This window comes from Sparus aurata, chromosome 5 (assembly GCF_900880675.1).
Source record: "Sparus aurata chromosome 5, fSpaAur1.1, whole genome shotgun sequence".
Lineage (NCBI taxonomy): Eukaryota > Metazoa > Chordata > Actinopteri > Spariformes > Sparidae > Sparus > Sparus aurata.
Window position 1 is genome coordinate 15783989 of NC_044191.1, and position 18123 is coordinate 15802111.

General features: G+C 41.3%; 1 protein-coding gene across 10 annotated transcripts in view; it reads right to left on the reverse strand.

Moving 5' to 3' along the window:
* Positions 1–18123, reverse strand: part of arvcfb (ARVCF delta catenin family member b) — a 223693-nt gene that overhangs the window by 134142 nt on the left and 71428 nt on the right. For all 10 annotated transcript variants that reach the window (XM_030418249.1, XM_030418250.1, XM_030418243.1 and 7 more), the window contains exon 3: positions 5385–5480. The gene's annotated coding sequence lies outside the window, so the exon portion shown is untranslated. The remainder of the gene's footprint in view (positions 1–5384; positions 5481–18123) is intronic.

An 18123-nucleotide genomic window follows, 5' to 3' on the forward strand; every position in this document is an offset into this window, starting at 1 on the left:
ATTTTACACTCTCTTTCAAGCAAAGCTGTCAAGCAATCAGTTGGGTCAACTTAAGTCAGCCAGTCAGCATAAAAACATTTTAAGGGCAAAGTACCTCCAGTGATATAACTCGTTGTGTCCATATGGAATTGGGGCTTCAGGCAAAAATTGAAGGCGAGCGCTTATTTGGGCACCAGGAGGGTAAACAAGAAGGTGCTTTGTAAAAAACAGAAGAAATTGTGCTGAGTCAGGGAAACATTATATCCAAGCATTTGGGTTTTTTTCAGCAGATCTTGCCACCGAAACAGACAAAGATTGAGGAGGGGCGGTTTGACTCAGCAAGGGGTGATCAATGAGGATGCAACTATTGGAATCTCAAACAGATCAGATAATAGTAACAGAGTGTGTCTAAGATTCACTGTTCACTACAGGTCCTGGTGAGCGTGAGGCCGTTATTCCCTTTGAAGCACACAATCCCTCTTTGAAGTTCGTTACGCGCTGATCATTTATTTATCTGGAGCGGAGTCTCGTCTGACACTACTCTTCCTTCACTCTTCTTCAGAAAGCAACACTGGCTTAAGAGCCTGTGTTTTCTAAGTTAAACTACACACCCTTCTGAATGAAAGTAAAGGTTCCTATTGATTCTTTACACCTATATAGGCACGTGATCTCTCATTCCTGTGCTCTCATCTGCCTGTGTTTTCTCCTTCTCAGATCAGGAATCTCTGAAACATCCCTCTGACTTAAATACTGGCATGAGTATACAGCCATCAGCTGGTAACACTGGTTCAAAATGGAAACAGAGCTGGGTAAAAGCTCATTGCAAAAATAGCATGCTTGTCTATTTTGAAAGCTATCCACTACTTGAGATAACCGACAGCAACAGGGCACCAAAAGCCATGTTGATTGGAGATAGTTGATGAGGGACTCTAATGATTCACACCCCTAGAGGGTTGGGGGGCAACGTAGCCTTTGCTTCCTGAGTCATAAAGGGAATAATATGGTAAGCATGTCAGCTACGCCCTACAGCTTATCATTAAACTACAACTTCTGGGCCTACTTAAAATAGCACAGGGAGGGGCATCTGAAGAATTCCCCTCTGCCACCATGACAGCCCTGTTTTTTTTAAGCTTTGGTTCAGCAGATGTTTGCTAATGGCCTGAGTCAGAGGGGACACAAACACAGCCAAGGTCTGCACATTTAACCTCATCCTCAGTTGTGCACGCCCCAGTTAGGCCCAACTTTATGCAGTGGAGACATATCAAAGCACAACTCCAAGGACAAGAGTGTCATTGATGGATGTGACTTGGAAGTTTATGAGTGGAGGGTATGATCACAAATCAAACGATGAGATAAAAAAAAATAGAAAATGTTTAATTAATCAAAGGGAAGCGTGTTGGATTTGACTAAACTTAAGGTGTAAACATCTTTAATTAAAAGGAAAAAAACAGGCACACATTCCATGTGTGGAGTTGATGCGGCGCCTCACTACCAGCTTCACTCGTGCTGCTGCAAGGCTCTTCCTCAAGTATAAATTCACTTCAGCACAAACCCTCAGCTCTAAATATAGTACAGTAATAAATATATCCACACACATACACGACCACAATTTTTAGTGTGGATCAGGGGAGATGAGATTCAGTGTTCGCTCACTTCAAAGGCTTGTTGGAAAATCCAGTCATAAATCTTTACACCTTATTCATCAGGTCCTCCCCTAAAACAAATCTTCCAATGACAACACTCTCTGCCATCATACCCCCTTCTGTAGCAAACTGGCAGGCATTTCAGTGATGTTATTCTCAAGAGCACCTTTAAATGAGCAAGCAGCTAGAGGTCTGGTTATCTTACTATGTATGACATCCCAACTAAATCACAAAAATAGGGCTGCAAGGGAGAAGAATGTCACCATCTGCCTTGGTGATTCCCCCATTGCCAAGATGAAATTCTAGCTTTGTGCGTATGGAAACTTTTCTGCCATGAGCAAAATGCAAGCACTCTGACCAAAGGAAGCTGAACTCACTGACATTTGATCTTTTGCCTTGCTTGTTCCTTTGGTATCCTCTGGTGAAAATCATCACAAACTGGCCCAGATGGCCCGACTTGGCTGTGTGCAGTCAACTGACATTATACGACTAGATTTATTGCTGTTATGTCTTACTGCCACTTTGATACGACCAACATGGAACTATGCCAAGCCCAGCTTTGACCACAAGGCCACCCAACATCTGTGAAGAGAACCTGACATTTCACCGTGGAGCCTGTTTTGCATCCTTTGGGTATCTTGTGATCTATGACAGAAAGTCAAATGGGGTGATACACTATGAAGATAGCCATACTCCTCATCTCATTAATTATATCTTCAAGCAATACATCAACATTTGGGAAATCAGCTAATTTGTTTTCTTGCAAGGAGTTAGATTGAAACCACTCTCATTTATATGTGCTAAAAGTATCGCCAGCAGTGGATCATTTAGCTAAAGCTGGGTCTGTCCAAAGGTAACGGAATTTGCCAACAGGCATGACTAAAGCTCACTAATTACAATGCTGCATCTTGTTTGTTTAACAAATGCAAAACCAGGAGTGTATGAACAAGAGTCAGATTAGGTGGTTTGCCCTCATTCCAGCCTCTATGCTATGCTAACCGGCTGCTGACTGTAGCTTCATATTCAAAGGTCACACATGAGAGGGGTATCGATATTTCCAGTGTTCTCTCACCGCAGGAAGCAATTTAGTTTCCAAAAATGTGAACTATTTTTTAACGGTGCACTAGTACATAGGGATGGCATGTAGCAATGAGGTTTCAGATTGCAACTGAATGCCTCTTGTCTTGTCATCTTCCTCTGCAATCACCTCTAATACATGAAATACTCTTGAGACAATGTTTGGTTGTCAGTTCTGGGCTACTGTAGAACCATGGTGGACTGGAACAGTACTTGCTCCTGCTCTATTTAAAAAAAATGCTCATTCTAAGGTAATTAAAACATCTTTTTCAGGTGATTACACACTTATGGGAGAAAACACAAAAACAGAATTGTGCTTATTATTATTAGAGTCATCATAATTATTATTTATAATTATGATGACTCTATTCTAAATCTGCAATAGATCCCCCTAAATCCTACACTGTGAACCTTCAAGTTGTCTTCTTTCAGGAGTCCAGCCAGAGACAAAGGAGGAATATCTACTGAGGTGCCACCCAGAGCAGAGGCCGAGTGTCTTGAGTGGTTTGAGTAGGAGGTCATTTGGGGGATGGGGGAACAGATTGGGAGGTAAGGGATGAGGATAATTGAGTGTGACTGTCAGTGCCCGATATTGAGTTAGGGAAGCATTCACCTGATTAGGGACTAGTTTGGTGGTGGGATCCTTCTTCCCCCCTAGCCACCAATTTGCCCCTTTCTAGAGGCTGTAATTGCAGCTCAAATTAATTCCTTGTCCAAACCCATCTGACGCCCATCTGAGGATGCTGCTCTCCATGGTATGATTAGGGATATAAAAACACCTGCTTCCCCTCCTGCTGTGTTTGGGTTTGTGTGGATACCTTGGTGGCAGCAGTCTTCAATCTACTTTGGTTTGCTTGTGATGATAATACATGTAAATAGCCAGAGGGCAAATTTGCAGTTTTAGGTTATATTGCTGTGTCTCAAACTGTCATGCATAGCCACTAATTTCCGGCTCTTAAGAGAATTTCTCGCCTTTGCTAAGCTGTCCAATATGTCAAAGCTCTTATGGAGACTATGGTGACTGACAGGATAGTGATACATCATTATGACAATCTGCTGTGTATTGGGAATTTCTGCTCATGAACAGGGAGATTTTTATGAGGTTTGCAACTATTTAAAACGACTGCTCATGAACATGAAAGTCAGTTTGAATCAGTCCTCCTTTTGAAGAAATACAAAGCTTTTATTCATCACGGGATGGCGGACATGACAGTTGTATATAAGTGTTGCCATTATTCAAAATGTTTTTAAGAGTGTAACTGCAGCAAAGCAAGCAAAGTTGACTCTCTTTAAAAAGAATGTCTCATGTTACTTACAGCTTTTTTTGAAGGAAATCAAACATGATGCGCAATGGATCACGATGGCAACTTTACCAAAGAATATTAGCAAAAATCGCTATATTCAGCAGGTGACTATGTCATGACTGGTTATTAGGCAACGATTTTCATTTCCAATGCGAATCGAATATTTCCAGTGGCACTGGACTGATACAGTGAGTGACTAGCTTTTTAAAAAAGATGCAAAAGAAAATAAAACAGAAATGCATTGTCACCAGGAATGAATCTCCTACCACTTTATAATTCCAGTCATTGTTGGTTTGAGGAACATTAAAGCCAGTGTTAATGCCCAGAGGGGTATTATTGAGCAATGCCAGGATAAGCAAAGCTTAGAGAGTTGCATGGAGTCCATAGCTGATCACTTTCACAGCTAGAAGAAAAGAAGTGCAGCTGTTGTTTACCATCCATATTTTATTTAGTCCTTTTCATTGAGCTGCTTCACTATGTGGAGGATTTCAGGCTGGAAAAACTGACACACACATACGCTATACAAAAAATACTTTAAAATGCAAATATACTTCTGTGTTAGTCTCTTGGAAGAGTCGTAACAGTTCATTAAGATATGCAAACACTTTATTACAATGGAAACATTCTTTAGAATTCTGTATATGGGACTTTAAGCTGTTTTAAATGCCCTCTCTTCCACTTCAGGTCCTTCATTATAAGCAGTCAACAGTAAGAAGGTCAAGGTTCAGAGTCAAGAAGCATCTAGATATCTATGAGGTAATGAAGTTACTTTAAACACACATGAAGAAATGCACAAAGCTTTGTTAGACATGAACATCTTGTAATGTTCACTGTCTTTAGCTTCTTTAAGAGAAAAACTGCAGAAATTAGTCTTTTCAGGTTTTTAAAGCAAAGTCATGCAAAAAATCAAGCCTTTTGTAGCATACAGGACATCCTAATTGCAATCAGGTGTCTCAAGCTGTATCTCACAACGGTTGACAGACTTCAATTACTCCATTACACAACTGAGTCTGTCTTCAGAAAGCGGCCGAGAACAGACGTCCTCTCCCGTTCGCCATTAAAATACACAAAAAAATGTGAGGAGAACTAAGACCACTTTCAACTGATATTTACCTGAGCCAATTCAATGGTGTGAATTATTGAAATCAGAGCACATTTCCCAGAGGAAAAAGCTCCTGAATGTATTGAAATAAAAATCATACAAGGCACCTCGGCGACAAAGTGAAGCAAAGTGAAGCTCCCTCGAGGAGAGATAACAGAGAAAGTGAAGTCTTGGATTTGCAGACCAAAAAATAACTGTCAGGAAATGTAATTACTGCAATGATGAGCTGAACAAAGTGATTAAAGGAGGCTGGAGGTGCAGAGAGAGAGGCGGGTGTACCTTTGATGTCGGTGAGTGCCGTCAGACCACGAGTAGACTGAGGACAGGCGTAGCTCTGTTAGAGTTGACTCGTTTGTTCAGTCCGCCTGGGGAGATCTGTGGATAAAGAACACAAGGACATGGAAAGTAAGTATTCAGCCAACCTGCTGACTGTGCATTGGTAATATACGGCTCCCATGTAATGCTGAGGCACATATAGTGAGCAGTGGATTCACAACTTAAAAATGATAGCGCTCTACTTCCAAGCATAGAACCCTTTCAAGATCTATGGAATACTTCATCCTCTACTGCCATTAACTTGCGGTGTACCACAAGGCTAGGTTTTAGGCTCACTACTGCTTTAAGTTTACAGGCTACCTTTTTCAGCACATTAGATGACACCCTGCTGTATGTACTCATGACACCCAATGATAATAGCAGTGACACTCTCATTAAAGCGACATAATGTAGAAATCTGCATTTTGTGCGATTTGGCACCTCCCACAATTTCTGAGTGCAACAATAATGTTGTACATACAAAGCCAAGGTCTGTAACAAATTGTCAGATGTTATGTAGGCGCTAGCTACAAACATGAAGTAAACATGTATGTAACGCTGTGATCCTAACCTCTCACTGAAGTTACATAGTGCAGAAACAAGTGATAGGAGGGCGGATTGGCTAAGACAGACACACCATTCACTCTGTTTACTCACTTTTCACTAAAAGTTCAAGATTTGATGTCCAAATGACTGACCGACTTCAGTTTTCTGCCTCAAACATAACCCTAACCCTCGGGCCACTGAGCAAAGTTAGTTTTCTGCCTCTAACCTAACCACGAACTCTATGCCAAGCCTAGATCCAACTATGTGATCCAAAAAAGTGTAATTACAAATAGCTACCAATCAACTCAAAACACCTCCTGGAGAAACAATTTTGCCCCTGACACCTCACAAAATATCACCTCTGATCCATACCATTCACTTTGCAGTGGGACGTGTTTTTTTTTCAATAGCTTTCAGTTAATTTGACCCATTGTCTCAAAATCAATGCCACAATGCCTTCTGATATTTGTTGAAAGAGACACACCTGTTTAAATATTAAATATACATTTCTTTAATATTTCAAAGAAAAGTCTCAATTTTTCATGAAAACATCAGTCAAGGATGGAGCAGAAGTAAAAAGCAGAATTATAAAAGTAGCATGAAATGGAAATACCAAGTAAAGTACAAGTAAGTAGTTAACTTACTTAGTTACATTCCATCACTGAAAATGTGGCAACACCTCTAAATGATTGAAGGAAGCGTGACCTCATCAATCCAATTTTATCCTCCCTTCACTATCAGTTACATTGTAGAATTCGTTTCAGGAATTTCACTGATTATGTTCAGCTCTAAATTAGGTCGAGCCCTAAAATACATCTGTGAACTCCTGGCCCCTCATAGAACGGACACGCCTTCACTGAGAATGCTCCCTACTGTGGCTTCGGAATTCCTTGCCCATGGAACTTGGGCTTATTTTTATTTTTTTTAAACACATCTTCCTTCAGGCATTTCCATGGTGTGTTGATACCAGCTGTGCTGATGCCCACAAACATTCAGATACTAATATTCTCTGAAGAAACCTGATAATTATACAATTATATGCAACAAGAAATACAATGGCTTTTATTGCTGCTACAGTAATAAGATTAATTTCAGGCAAGGGACTCACATGAAGTACCAGTCTACTGATCAATTCTTCACTAAATATGTGAGGCAGAAGGCTGTCTGCCCAATATCTGATTCCTAATAATGAGGCAACACTTACTCGATACTCTCAACAAACCAATATGTCAGCCTGACCTTAGTATTCACACTGCACCACCTCTGAAATATAGACATCACAGGCACATAGAAAGTAAAAGAGCAGTGTCCAATACTGCAGCGCAAATTGGTTTTGATGCATCATACCATGGGATGAATCATTCTGCCATATACACCAACCTGTCCAGAGGCTCTGCTGCCTTTGATGGCTGACAAAACAAAAGCCTGGCAGCAAAACCACTGGATTGACTGCACCCTTGAAGATGTCACTGATGATGAAATCAAACACGCCCTTAGACGCGTGTCCTCGCAGGCCAACTTCAATTTCAAGACGATGGGTTAAATAGGATGTAATCGTTTCTTAAAAATTGCCTCATACTTCAAGAAACACTTCACTTTAGTGGAATATTCGTTTTAAAAATACAATTCCCCAAATGAGCAGTTCATTTTAAATTATTAGCTGTTGTTCACAGATTCAGCTGGGGCTCAGACTGATTTTTGACAAAAAAAACCTCTCAATTAAGTAGATGATAGTGAGAGAACAAAAGTTGTTAAAAGGTTTTCATCCTTTATACTTTTATGAGTGTTTCCCTACTGATACTGCTTTAAGCTTTAATGTATAGGCAGCTCTCTACAAGATAAGTATCTCCAAATGCAGCTCCGACTCCAGGCCAAATATGCATCAGTGAGTAGTGAAGCCATGCAATGTTTCATTAACTATGATCAGAAGACACCCACAGTGAGTTAGAAAAAAAAAAATCGATACAAAGTCAACTTTCCTCTCCAGGTTTTAGCTGGCTCTGGGATTAGAATATCTCTCCCTCTCCAGGGATTCCTGGGTGTGTTCACTTCAAGGACAGATAGGCTCTGAGCACCTTGGATTTCTGGTACAAACATCAAAGGTGAAGCTAAGCCTAGCCGCATTAGTTATCACCTCGTCTCTCTCTGTCTCTCTCCGCGGTTCTGGACGAGCCCTTACATCGCTCCTGAATGGAGATTATCTCGACACAAAGTCACAGCTCACAGGAGCACTTTGATTAATACACATCTTATTCTACTTAATGTGATGCAACGCTCTTGTAATTGAGTTTTTTCCTGTGGTTTGGCAGGTTTTGGAAAGGGAGAATGGATGGCTAGTGGTGACGATGAATGAATGATGCGCCCGCCATCCTCTGCTAATGGCACCCAACGTCCCAGCTGATCCTATGGAGCTGATCAGAGATCAATAGTAGGAGACTGTGATTATTCTGAGTTCCTTGAGTACTCAGCTGAAATGAGTATCCAGTAAAGACAGTGTACTTTTTATGAGTACGAGTGTCATCCTAGTAAAATGTATCAATATCATTATGAAGAAAAATCCTCATTGGGTAGATGACTGAAGTCTACTCGTCAAGCTCACACTACACAACCTTTTGCCTTGTAATCTTGTGGTCTTTATGGGTTGCACGCTACATGACTGATCCCATCAGGGGGTCACACATCACAAGATTACACATGTGAGACAAGACATGGATAAAACCCATCAAAGCAGTCCAAGTTATTGATGTGCTGGTTTGCAGTGAAAAAGCAAGGAAGAAAAAGTAAAGAGTGAGTACGAAGATGGATAAGGACGTGCAGGCAGTAAGGAATTTGCAATGGTAACAGAAAACCGCCTGCTTGTCTCAAAAAGCTTGTGTTTATGTATCCTGATAGAAACTAAAGGCTATTATTCCCACCACTCCATACAAATACATGCATCATAAAACTGGGTTCAAGCTACTGCAAATGACAGCAGAGAGGAAAGGGAGAAACAAGATGAGTGTCTGGTCTTATTGGCTGCAGCTCGTCCCTAGATTTCCGACCAGTCAGTAACACAACCAGATATTCAGCCTGTTAGATAACCAGCAGTCATCACTGACACACTGACAAGCTTTTAAAAAACTCTTGTCTCTGTGAATGTATAGCAATTGTTGTTCACGGGAGCGCAGCCGATTTACCTCTGATCTGGGGATTTTTGTAGGCATTCTCTAAAAATCTTCTGCAAGCGGAAAATCAGGACAAAAAATCCTGTTGAACTTTGCTCCTACTGGTTAAATCCCCACCTATTCTGAGTACAGATATTGATACTGATATTTTATTTGGTTGGACAGATACAGACAATGGTCTACTCACTGGCAAATGTCTAATCCTAATACAGGCACAATACAGACACATTGCGCAAGTAATGCCACAACGATGTGTGTTGGGCAGCCCTGAGGTGTAAACATGGATAACAGGACATTATTGCAAAGATGCTTATGTGTTTAACGACGCACTTCCGTGAATAAATGAAGATGAAAAAAATCAGAGGTCGTGCTTCCAGCAGATGAAATCTCATACTCACAATACCCACATCCAATCAGATTTATTTACACAGCATCCCAGTCAGATTCATTTTCTCTGCTCTTGGTTGTGTGGAACATGTCGACGGTCCTTCCCGCTGCCCCTGACACCACCACCATCATGACAGTTACAACTGCAGAGCCCTCATGCAGTATTTGTGCTTCGTACCAGCGTCTGATACCTCACCAGTTGTGCATTATGCAGACAATTGCATATTCTGTCATGACTTGTACCCCATCAACCCACATCATTTGGAAAGCGCCTCGGTGTAATTCTGTGATTAATAATGAATGCAGAGTGAGAGTTAGCTGACTGACTGAACGAAGGGCTGATTGTCTTGGGAATGCTACACTGATGAAGGTCTTTCCTCAGCCGTCAGTGCCTCTGCACACTCACATAGACGACTCGCAGTCACATATAAATGACCAAGTGGATGGGCAGACACTGCCTGCGTGTGTCTTTGCATGCATAAAAGAGTCATTTCATATGTCCTCTGTGTGTGCAGGTTACTTGTGAATGCAGTGAGCAACCTGAGTGATCACTTGGGCGACTGCGTAAACGAAATGCTAAATATGAATGTGAAAATGAAAATGTAAGTGGAAGCATTAATTATGTAAGACTACTGCTCATGCAGGTTAATCTCAAACACGTCCTCCCACCAAATGACAAAATAGGTTGTTTGACATAGCTTTCCAGGAGGACCCATACAGTGGTATTTGATCTAGTGTCCCTAGTATTATGAACTGCCACTTCAATAACATCGGCTTGGTTCAAAGTTGGGCACCTAAAACAACTTGTTTCTTGTTGGTAAGAGGAAGATTATGGTCATGGTGACCAGATTTTGGAAATAAAAGATGGGGATATTTCCAATCAGGAGGTCAATATGTCATAAAAAAATCCAATGTTATTATATATTAAGTACAATTTTGACCACAGTAATTGTTTTAGTAATAATTTAAGATGCTGACTGAGAAAATTGTGTACGAACTGTTGATGTTAAAAGCTGAGCTAATCTGATCTACTCTTAGTTAGCCAGAACAGACATTTTGTATTCTCTTAACTATTCCTTCTCCATTTCTTCTCTTTACTCTCCAATCATGTCACGCCCCTGATCTAGGGGAATCAGAGACATAACATGAGGTGCTTCTCCCCATTCTTCCCACTCCTAAGAGGGCCAGTGTCACCATGAATGTATCTTTAAGGTAGCATTTTTAGTTTCCTTCAGAGGGAGAGAAAGCCAAAACAACAAACAAAAGAATCTATCTCCCTACCATCCCTTTGCAAATCAAAATATTAACAAAAAGACAAAAACTTGCCTAACTCCTACATAAGTAAAAACAGGAGAAAAAGGGTTACAGAAAAGGCTTCTCCCTCCTACTGGGCTACCACACACAACTTTCGCTTTTCACAAATTTACAAAAGCTCAGATTGTCGATTACACAAGATTTCACAACACAAACACAAAATCCTAGTCAAACTAGACACTAATCCCAGTTGGGTGTGGGTGAATTGTTGGAGAGGAAGACTCCAGTCAGCCGGTGGTTCAAAAAGTCTCCTCTCTTCACCCAGAGTCATAACAAATCTTTTGTAAAAAATAACAAATTATTAGATGTTAGATTAGAATATTTTGCCAAACAGAGATTTTGTATTTCATCTCTCAAACATTGTTCAGAATAATATATTGGCCTATTTACTTGTCCTCCTCTATGTAATTCAGTTCTCTTCCTATCCCATCCCATCTGCCTCCTCTCCTTCCTCTCTCTACCTGGCTTGAAAAGACTTAATTGGTGATGCCTTGGATTCGCTTGTAACTTGCAAGCTTCCGAATTTCCCATCGTGGCTGTCTTTAAAACTAGCGCAGGCAAGCAGTTAGTAGTAGAAGAAGAGAGAAGCCCCCTCTGTTGGCCAAAACAAGCATAACATGTTTTTGCAACGTCAACCGTAGGCTGTGTTGCCTGTTTTTTCTTACCGTGTTTAATATAATTTTCCTTGTAGTTTGTATTGAGTGCACAGATCAAGGACCTTGGACACAAAATAGTAGTTCTCATACTGCTTTTTTACAAAAGTGGTCACATGAATCAACAACAAAATAAAATATCTTGCAGTTGCTTTGAGCTACAAGAGATGGGATGTCAAGGACTCAGACTTGTCCTCAAAGTCAACTTAACAGAGGGGGTGATGGCACATTTCTGCATATCATAATATTTATTTTAGCCTAATGTGGACACAGCTAAAGCTAGCAGATGGGTTTGCTGTTGTGCTTTAGGTTTATTTTGTCCATTACCTCTCCTCCTTCACTTTCTTCTCCTCTCCTATGTCTCCTCACTACACAGTCTTGCAACTCATTGCAGCTGGTTTGGGGCATTTTGTTCTCCAACAGAATCCCCTGACAAAAATTCATTTATTTAAATATCCCAACCAAGAATCCAGCCATTCACCATTCTGCCCATTGTGTCCAAAGAGAGCAAGCAAGAAAAGCAATAACCTGCCAATACAGAGAAACCTCACTGCCTTTCTGCCTGTCATCTCGACAGGCGCTGATGCCCTGGTCAGAGCAGAGGGGTTAATAAGACCTCTGGCACAGTGAGAAATCTGTTACCACCTGAGCCGTCTCAGTTTGCTGCTTGGATCCACTCATCTCTCCTCTGACACGGAGTTATAACTCTGTCAGCTGAGACAGCTTCAGAACATGTTACATTTCATCTTCTGTAGGTTTACACTGACGTGGTCTAATCATTAGAGACGGTGGAAATGTAGTAAAAGTAAAAAGTAAAATATAGTGACATTCGTAGTGTTCGCTTCCGAGTTCCCTGAAGGAAATCAGGCATAATGAATTTACACATAAACAGCGTAATATTGTGCTCTTCAAAGTAGAGTGCAAATAAAGTCGTCCAACCTTGGTGAAAGAAGCTGACACCTTTTCCTTCAAAATGATTAATGGCACCGACACAAAACAAATCCTGCCACAGTCTGATGAATGATAGGTAATGTAAAGCCCTGCAATGATAACACTGTGACATATCCGATAATCTTGGTTTTAGCGAGACTGAATGATAAGATTCAGGTGATGATTGATTAGAGCGCAGAGTATAGATTTTTTAGGAACTCTTTTAGGTGTGAGTGTGAGCGAGTGAGTGTGTGTGCAGGTCCACCCCAGGGAGAGCGATTGTGAATTCAGCTCCATCACACTCAGCATCGTGCAAAACATATGGAGGATCAGTCTCCCTGATGGAACAACAGAACCTGGCGAAGACAAGTTTTTTTCTGCGCTGCTGGTTTGAATAAAAGATCTGTCCTGGGATTTGCGCATGACAGGCAGCCCCAGCCCTGCACTCGTCAATTATGTAATGTGTACCACCGCAGCCCGGCGAAACACTCGCCTCTTGTCGGTATCTACAAAGACAGCAGAAGACTTTATCTGGGGTATCAGAGAATGAAAAGTAGGAGAGAGGGACGGTGAGATGGGTAGAGAAGGAGGCAGGTGTGTGTGTGAGAGGTGTGTGCTCGGGATGTCAAAGCTGTGAAGAGATCAAACAATATCTGGGATGTTATCAGCTGCCTGTATTCGCAGCGAAGCACCGTCACACCAAGCAAGACACACTTGTAATAAGAAAAGTGGTTAAACTTTGAGCTGTAGTCATCATAATGCAAACACCGATTTGGACAAAAATGGATTATACTGTCAGAAAAGCATTAATGTATCGACTTTTCCTTTAATGGGCCCTGACTGATGGGACTTAAAATCATATATACACAGGCTTTGGCATTAACATTTATGTCAGTCTAAATTGATAAAAGATATTCTGCAAATTAAAAAGACTGGAAACTCTCGGTGTGTTGAAGCGATGCACCACATCTCTGCAAACATAACATAACATAAGGTGACCGAGATTCTTTCCGCTTCGCCTTCCTTTCTTGTTATTTTCCCTATGAGCCACAGTTCACTACACAACAATAAACACTTTGTGTATGCTGATTACTGTGTAATTAAGAAGGACATATTGTTAGCGGTAGCAAGCGGATAAAAACTCCAGGGGAGAACAACTGATTAATTGTTGACAATCCTAAATCTAATTGCAGTTAACTGGTGAAAAACCACAACAACAACACAGCCGTTCATGCGAAGTGAAGCTTGAAAGCTGCATGCGTGTGTGGAGTGGACTTTCAGCATGAAGGTCACAACTGGTGCCTCGACACTGACAGTGATCTCTCTCTCGTCATGAAGTCCAACTTGATAATTAACTTCTGTCCCAAAATAAAAGGAAGCGGTAATTGCATCTCAAAATATAACATCTACATCTCACTGACATCAGAAAGCTCTGAAAGGGCTGAGAACACAATCACTAATCAGTCAAAGCCTCCAACAAGGACTGAGTGATGGCTTGGCTCTTGAAACAACTGCACTTTCCTCCGAGGCAGGGAGGGAATTCAGCCAAATGTAATTGGCCACCACCACATTTCTGGTAAAATAAAGCAGCTATTTTTAGAAACACTAGTCCAAGGTCCATTTCCTGAACTGGGCACGGAAGGGTAGTTCAACAGGAGTAAAAGTGGCCACTGGAGACTGGAGGAACATGCTAAAGTAACGGTTACAACATCTCACAAGGGGCCTTTGTCTCCTTTTTAGTCACATTTGACTACACTGCTAACCCACAACCAGAAAGAGGGAAGACCCACTCCTTAGACTTACATCTACATGGTCTAATGTCAATAATTTGACTTATGCACATTTCTATTTTCAAGCAGTAATTCACTACGACAATGAAAATTCTCATCCAAGGAGTTCAAAAGGAAACGGGCGCTATAACAGATTTCATTTGGCATTATTTCATAGAGTTGGGACTGAAATAACCACATGCTGTGCATTGGCCTTTCTGAAGAACTGCTGAAACTTGTCGGACAGTAACATTTGAGACGTGATTGCTGCTGAAGACCAGTTGTGGAAGAAAACTCATTATCTCTAAAGTACTTGTAATAGCCAAAGTAAATGTTCCACAGTCAAAGCTAATCCTGATTAAAGTCCTGATTGAAGAAATAGTTTGATATCTCGAAAAATACTTGTAATCACTTTCCAGCACAGAGTTTGGTGAGAAGATTGATACCACTCTCTTAACTGTACATTAGGTATGAAGCTACTTCCAGCAGCCAGTTAGCGTAACTCAGAATGATAACTGGAAACGTAGTGACAGCTAGCTTGGGTCTGTCCATTGTGACAAAATACACCTAGCAGCACCCCTAAAGCTCACACCGGATGGGCGGGGTTGTTTTTCAATCATCTGTGAATTTAACCTCATTTATGTGCATGTAAGACAGTATTCCACTTTTCAGTCGCAGTTTGTTTAGGATTAGTCAATAGGATTACTTTGACAGATTTAGGTAATAAAAATACAATGTTAGGTTTTGGAAAAGATGGTCTGGATTACATTACGGGACAGGAGCAGCAATGCTCACCAAAAACACAAGTCATCTTTCATTGATGTTATAGGTGACAAGCCACCCAATGTGAGCTGGCGAAAAAGCGCATCAGGCACACAACACTGTTGCGTAAGGTACCGCCCCTGGGCAAAATATCATGTTTTAAGAAGTCGCCTTTACACTGGGCTATGCTAACTGGCTGCTAGCTGTATTTTTAGTAGACTATACCTTACATTACAGCCAGGCTAACTATTTACCCCTGTTTCCAATCTTAATTATAAGATAAGCCAACTGTCTCCAAGCTGCAGCTTCATATTTAGCATACAGACATGAGAGCGGTATATATCTTTCCATCTAACTCTTGACAGGAAAGTGACTGAGCATGTTTCCCAAAATGACTTCCTAAATGGGATGCGACAGAAGAAGAAAAAATAAATACATTTGTATTCATTTTTTGAATTCTCTCTAATCTTGTTTTGTGTGAACTATTGAATTTAAGTGAACGCATCTGAGATGTTTGGAAGGGGAAATGGGGATTGAATGGAAATACTCAAAATTGTGTTTTTGCAAACATAGTTACTTCCCCCCACTGTCCAGTTAAATAAACAATCCAAGCATTTCTGTCTGCAAATTGAGCTCCTCTGGCTGAAGGCTTGATGAGAAATGTCGTATAAAGTATTCATGTCCACCACCCCCACTTCAGCCGGCTTCACCTGCGCTGTAATCGCCAGTTTCCCGGTGCACTCTGAAACAGCAATGGGGAGAATGCACTCAGTTTGGAGAGGTGGACGATGATGGAGCGAAGGACGAAAACTGTGGAGAATGGTAAAGACCGTCTCATTTGTATTGAATCGATATTCTTCCCCAATGTGCAGGCCGTGGCAGGGAGTGGGAAGGCTGATGAGAGAGAGAGAGAGAGAGAGAGAGAGAGAGAGAGAGAGAGAGAGAGTGGGGCTGATGGCAGGGCAACACATGCCGTCTCTGTACTATCACTCTGCAAGACGGTAAGCCTCCATCCATCACTCCTCACTCTTCAGCACAGTCCTACCTGCTCTGGTCGGCTCTGCTCCTGTACTATTGATGAAAAGGTCTCAGACCTAACACCCGCATCTACTCTGAGAGCGTTTGCAGAGTCATACCTCAAATCAATCTAACCCACATTCAGCTGAATCTAAATGTCACTGCTGTCGAACGGAGGTGATGCAGGCTCTGGGCCTGTCGTTGCATTCAGTATCATACACTGGGTTTATCACATGTGTCTAAGATAAAATCATACCCTCCAGTTGAGAAAAAGAAATCAAACAGTGGTCCCCTTTGTACGCATCAAATTGGACTCTCCCATACATATCTGCCACCTAAATACACCTGATTTTTTCATCAAGATCCATCCATTGTTCCCTGAGCAAGCCCAGTTATCTGGATATGCATCAAAAGTAATTGGGTCTATTCTGGGCTGAGACCTATCCTCCATCCAAGTTTGGTGGAAATCTGTTTCGGTAGTTTTTGTGTAATCCTGCTGACAAACCAACCAACCAATCAACAAACTGACACAAAATAAAGACATAACCTCCTTATTAGAGGTAATTAGTGACATGCTCCTCTCTTCTGAGATTAATGTGAACATTTTGCCTTACCTCCAACCAGTCCACATTTGAATAGAGCAGGTCTCACACAGTTTATGCCAGCCTGGCACTGAAATGCACCTCAGTGTTGCCCACAGTTTTATAGCTATAATCTAACATCAAATGTCAGGGCTTTGCACACTGAGAGACAATTAAACCCTTGTTTACCCAAATGAATCATTAACTATTCTGGAAAAAAAAACCTCTTTTCTAATGAAGAGATACTACCGGTACTACTGGCTATTTTGTTATCAAAAAGGCTGTTGTAAATAGTGTTTACCAGAGTCAGGGTGATGAATCCAAAAAATAGCCTTTATCAAGATTTGCATCCTTCCTTTGTTTTGCGCTCTGGCTGGTGTATGCCGCTCTAACGGTCCAGATGGAAAAACTGGCCGCTGCTGTGCGTTAGGCGTCATGTGACAAACATGCATCAGCTCTGACAAACAACCATTAAAGAGAGGAGAGACCGAGAGGCAAATAGAAGTCAATAAGAGTGGGAAAGAGAGTAAGGCAGGAATAATTTTTGCTGCCAGCACTCACTGACAGTGATGTGAAAGACCTGAAGTTACCTAGAGCGCTCCAACAGCAACAAAAACAACACACAAAAAAAAAACATCAGCGTCAGAGCATGATAGAAATGCATCCTAATTTTAACAGTCGTCGACAAAAACAACTCGACATGGCAAAAAATGTCAAAAACACAAGAAAAAAGTGTTCCGGGCAATTTGTCAGTGCGGAACATCAAAAACATCTTACTGTACTTCAGCTTTGGCATAACACTAGGAGCTCTCAGCCGTGTCAGATGAAGGCCCAGAGCGCAGGATATTTACAGCAACACTTTCCTGTCTCAACAACCCCTCTGAGCAAGGCACCTAACCTAACGTCAGAAGCACCTTATCTGGAGCAGCTCACAGGTGTCGGTAGGGTGTTGCAGATACAAAAGAAGTACAAAGTCTGCCCGTAGATAAATATAGGCAAAAGGAAAACTGCCAAAATAAAAGACCATAAGACTAAGGCTCTCCAGTGAGTATTTAAAATCCCATAGACCATTTTCTCTCCCTCATTTCCACGTAATGTCCTCTTAATCTGTGCAAAGCCCGGAAGAATCTCTCAGCACTATCTGGGTGATTAAACAGTGCTTCCTCTGCTACAATGGGGTGGAGCAGGCAGACGATTTGGGAGCTGCAATTAATATCTGAAAACGAGCACAGCCTCATGAAGGTGGGCCTCACAGAAAGAAAAAGATCTGAAGAAGTGAATACTGGGAATGTCCCTGGATCAATGCATGCAGACATTAATATCTCAAAGAGGTCGGGGGTTGTCGGTATGTTTGATGTAAATCAATACTTCCTAAGGAGTTCAGAGAATTCAAAGCTATTAAATAGGGAATTATATTTTCGAGAGATAAAATGTCCTTTCAAAGCAAAAGAGCAATTCAACTTTAAATTTGTTCTAAGAACTAGTTTATGGCCATATTGTGAGTGAAGGTCAGGTCAAAACAGCCACAGTGAAGGGAAAATGACACAGAGGGAATGACTCTCTTTGATATTAGGTAACAG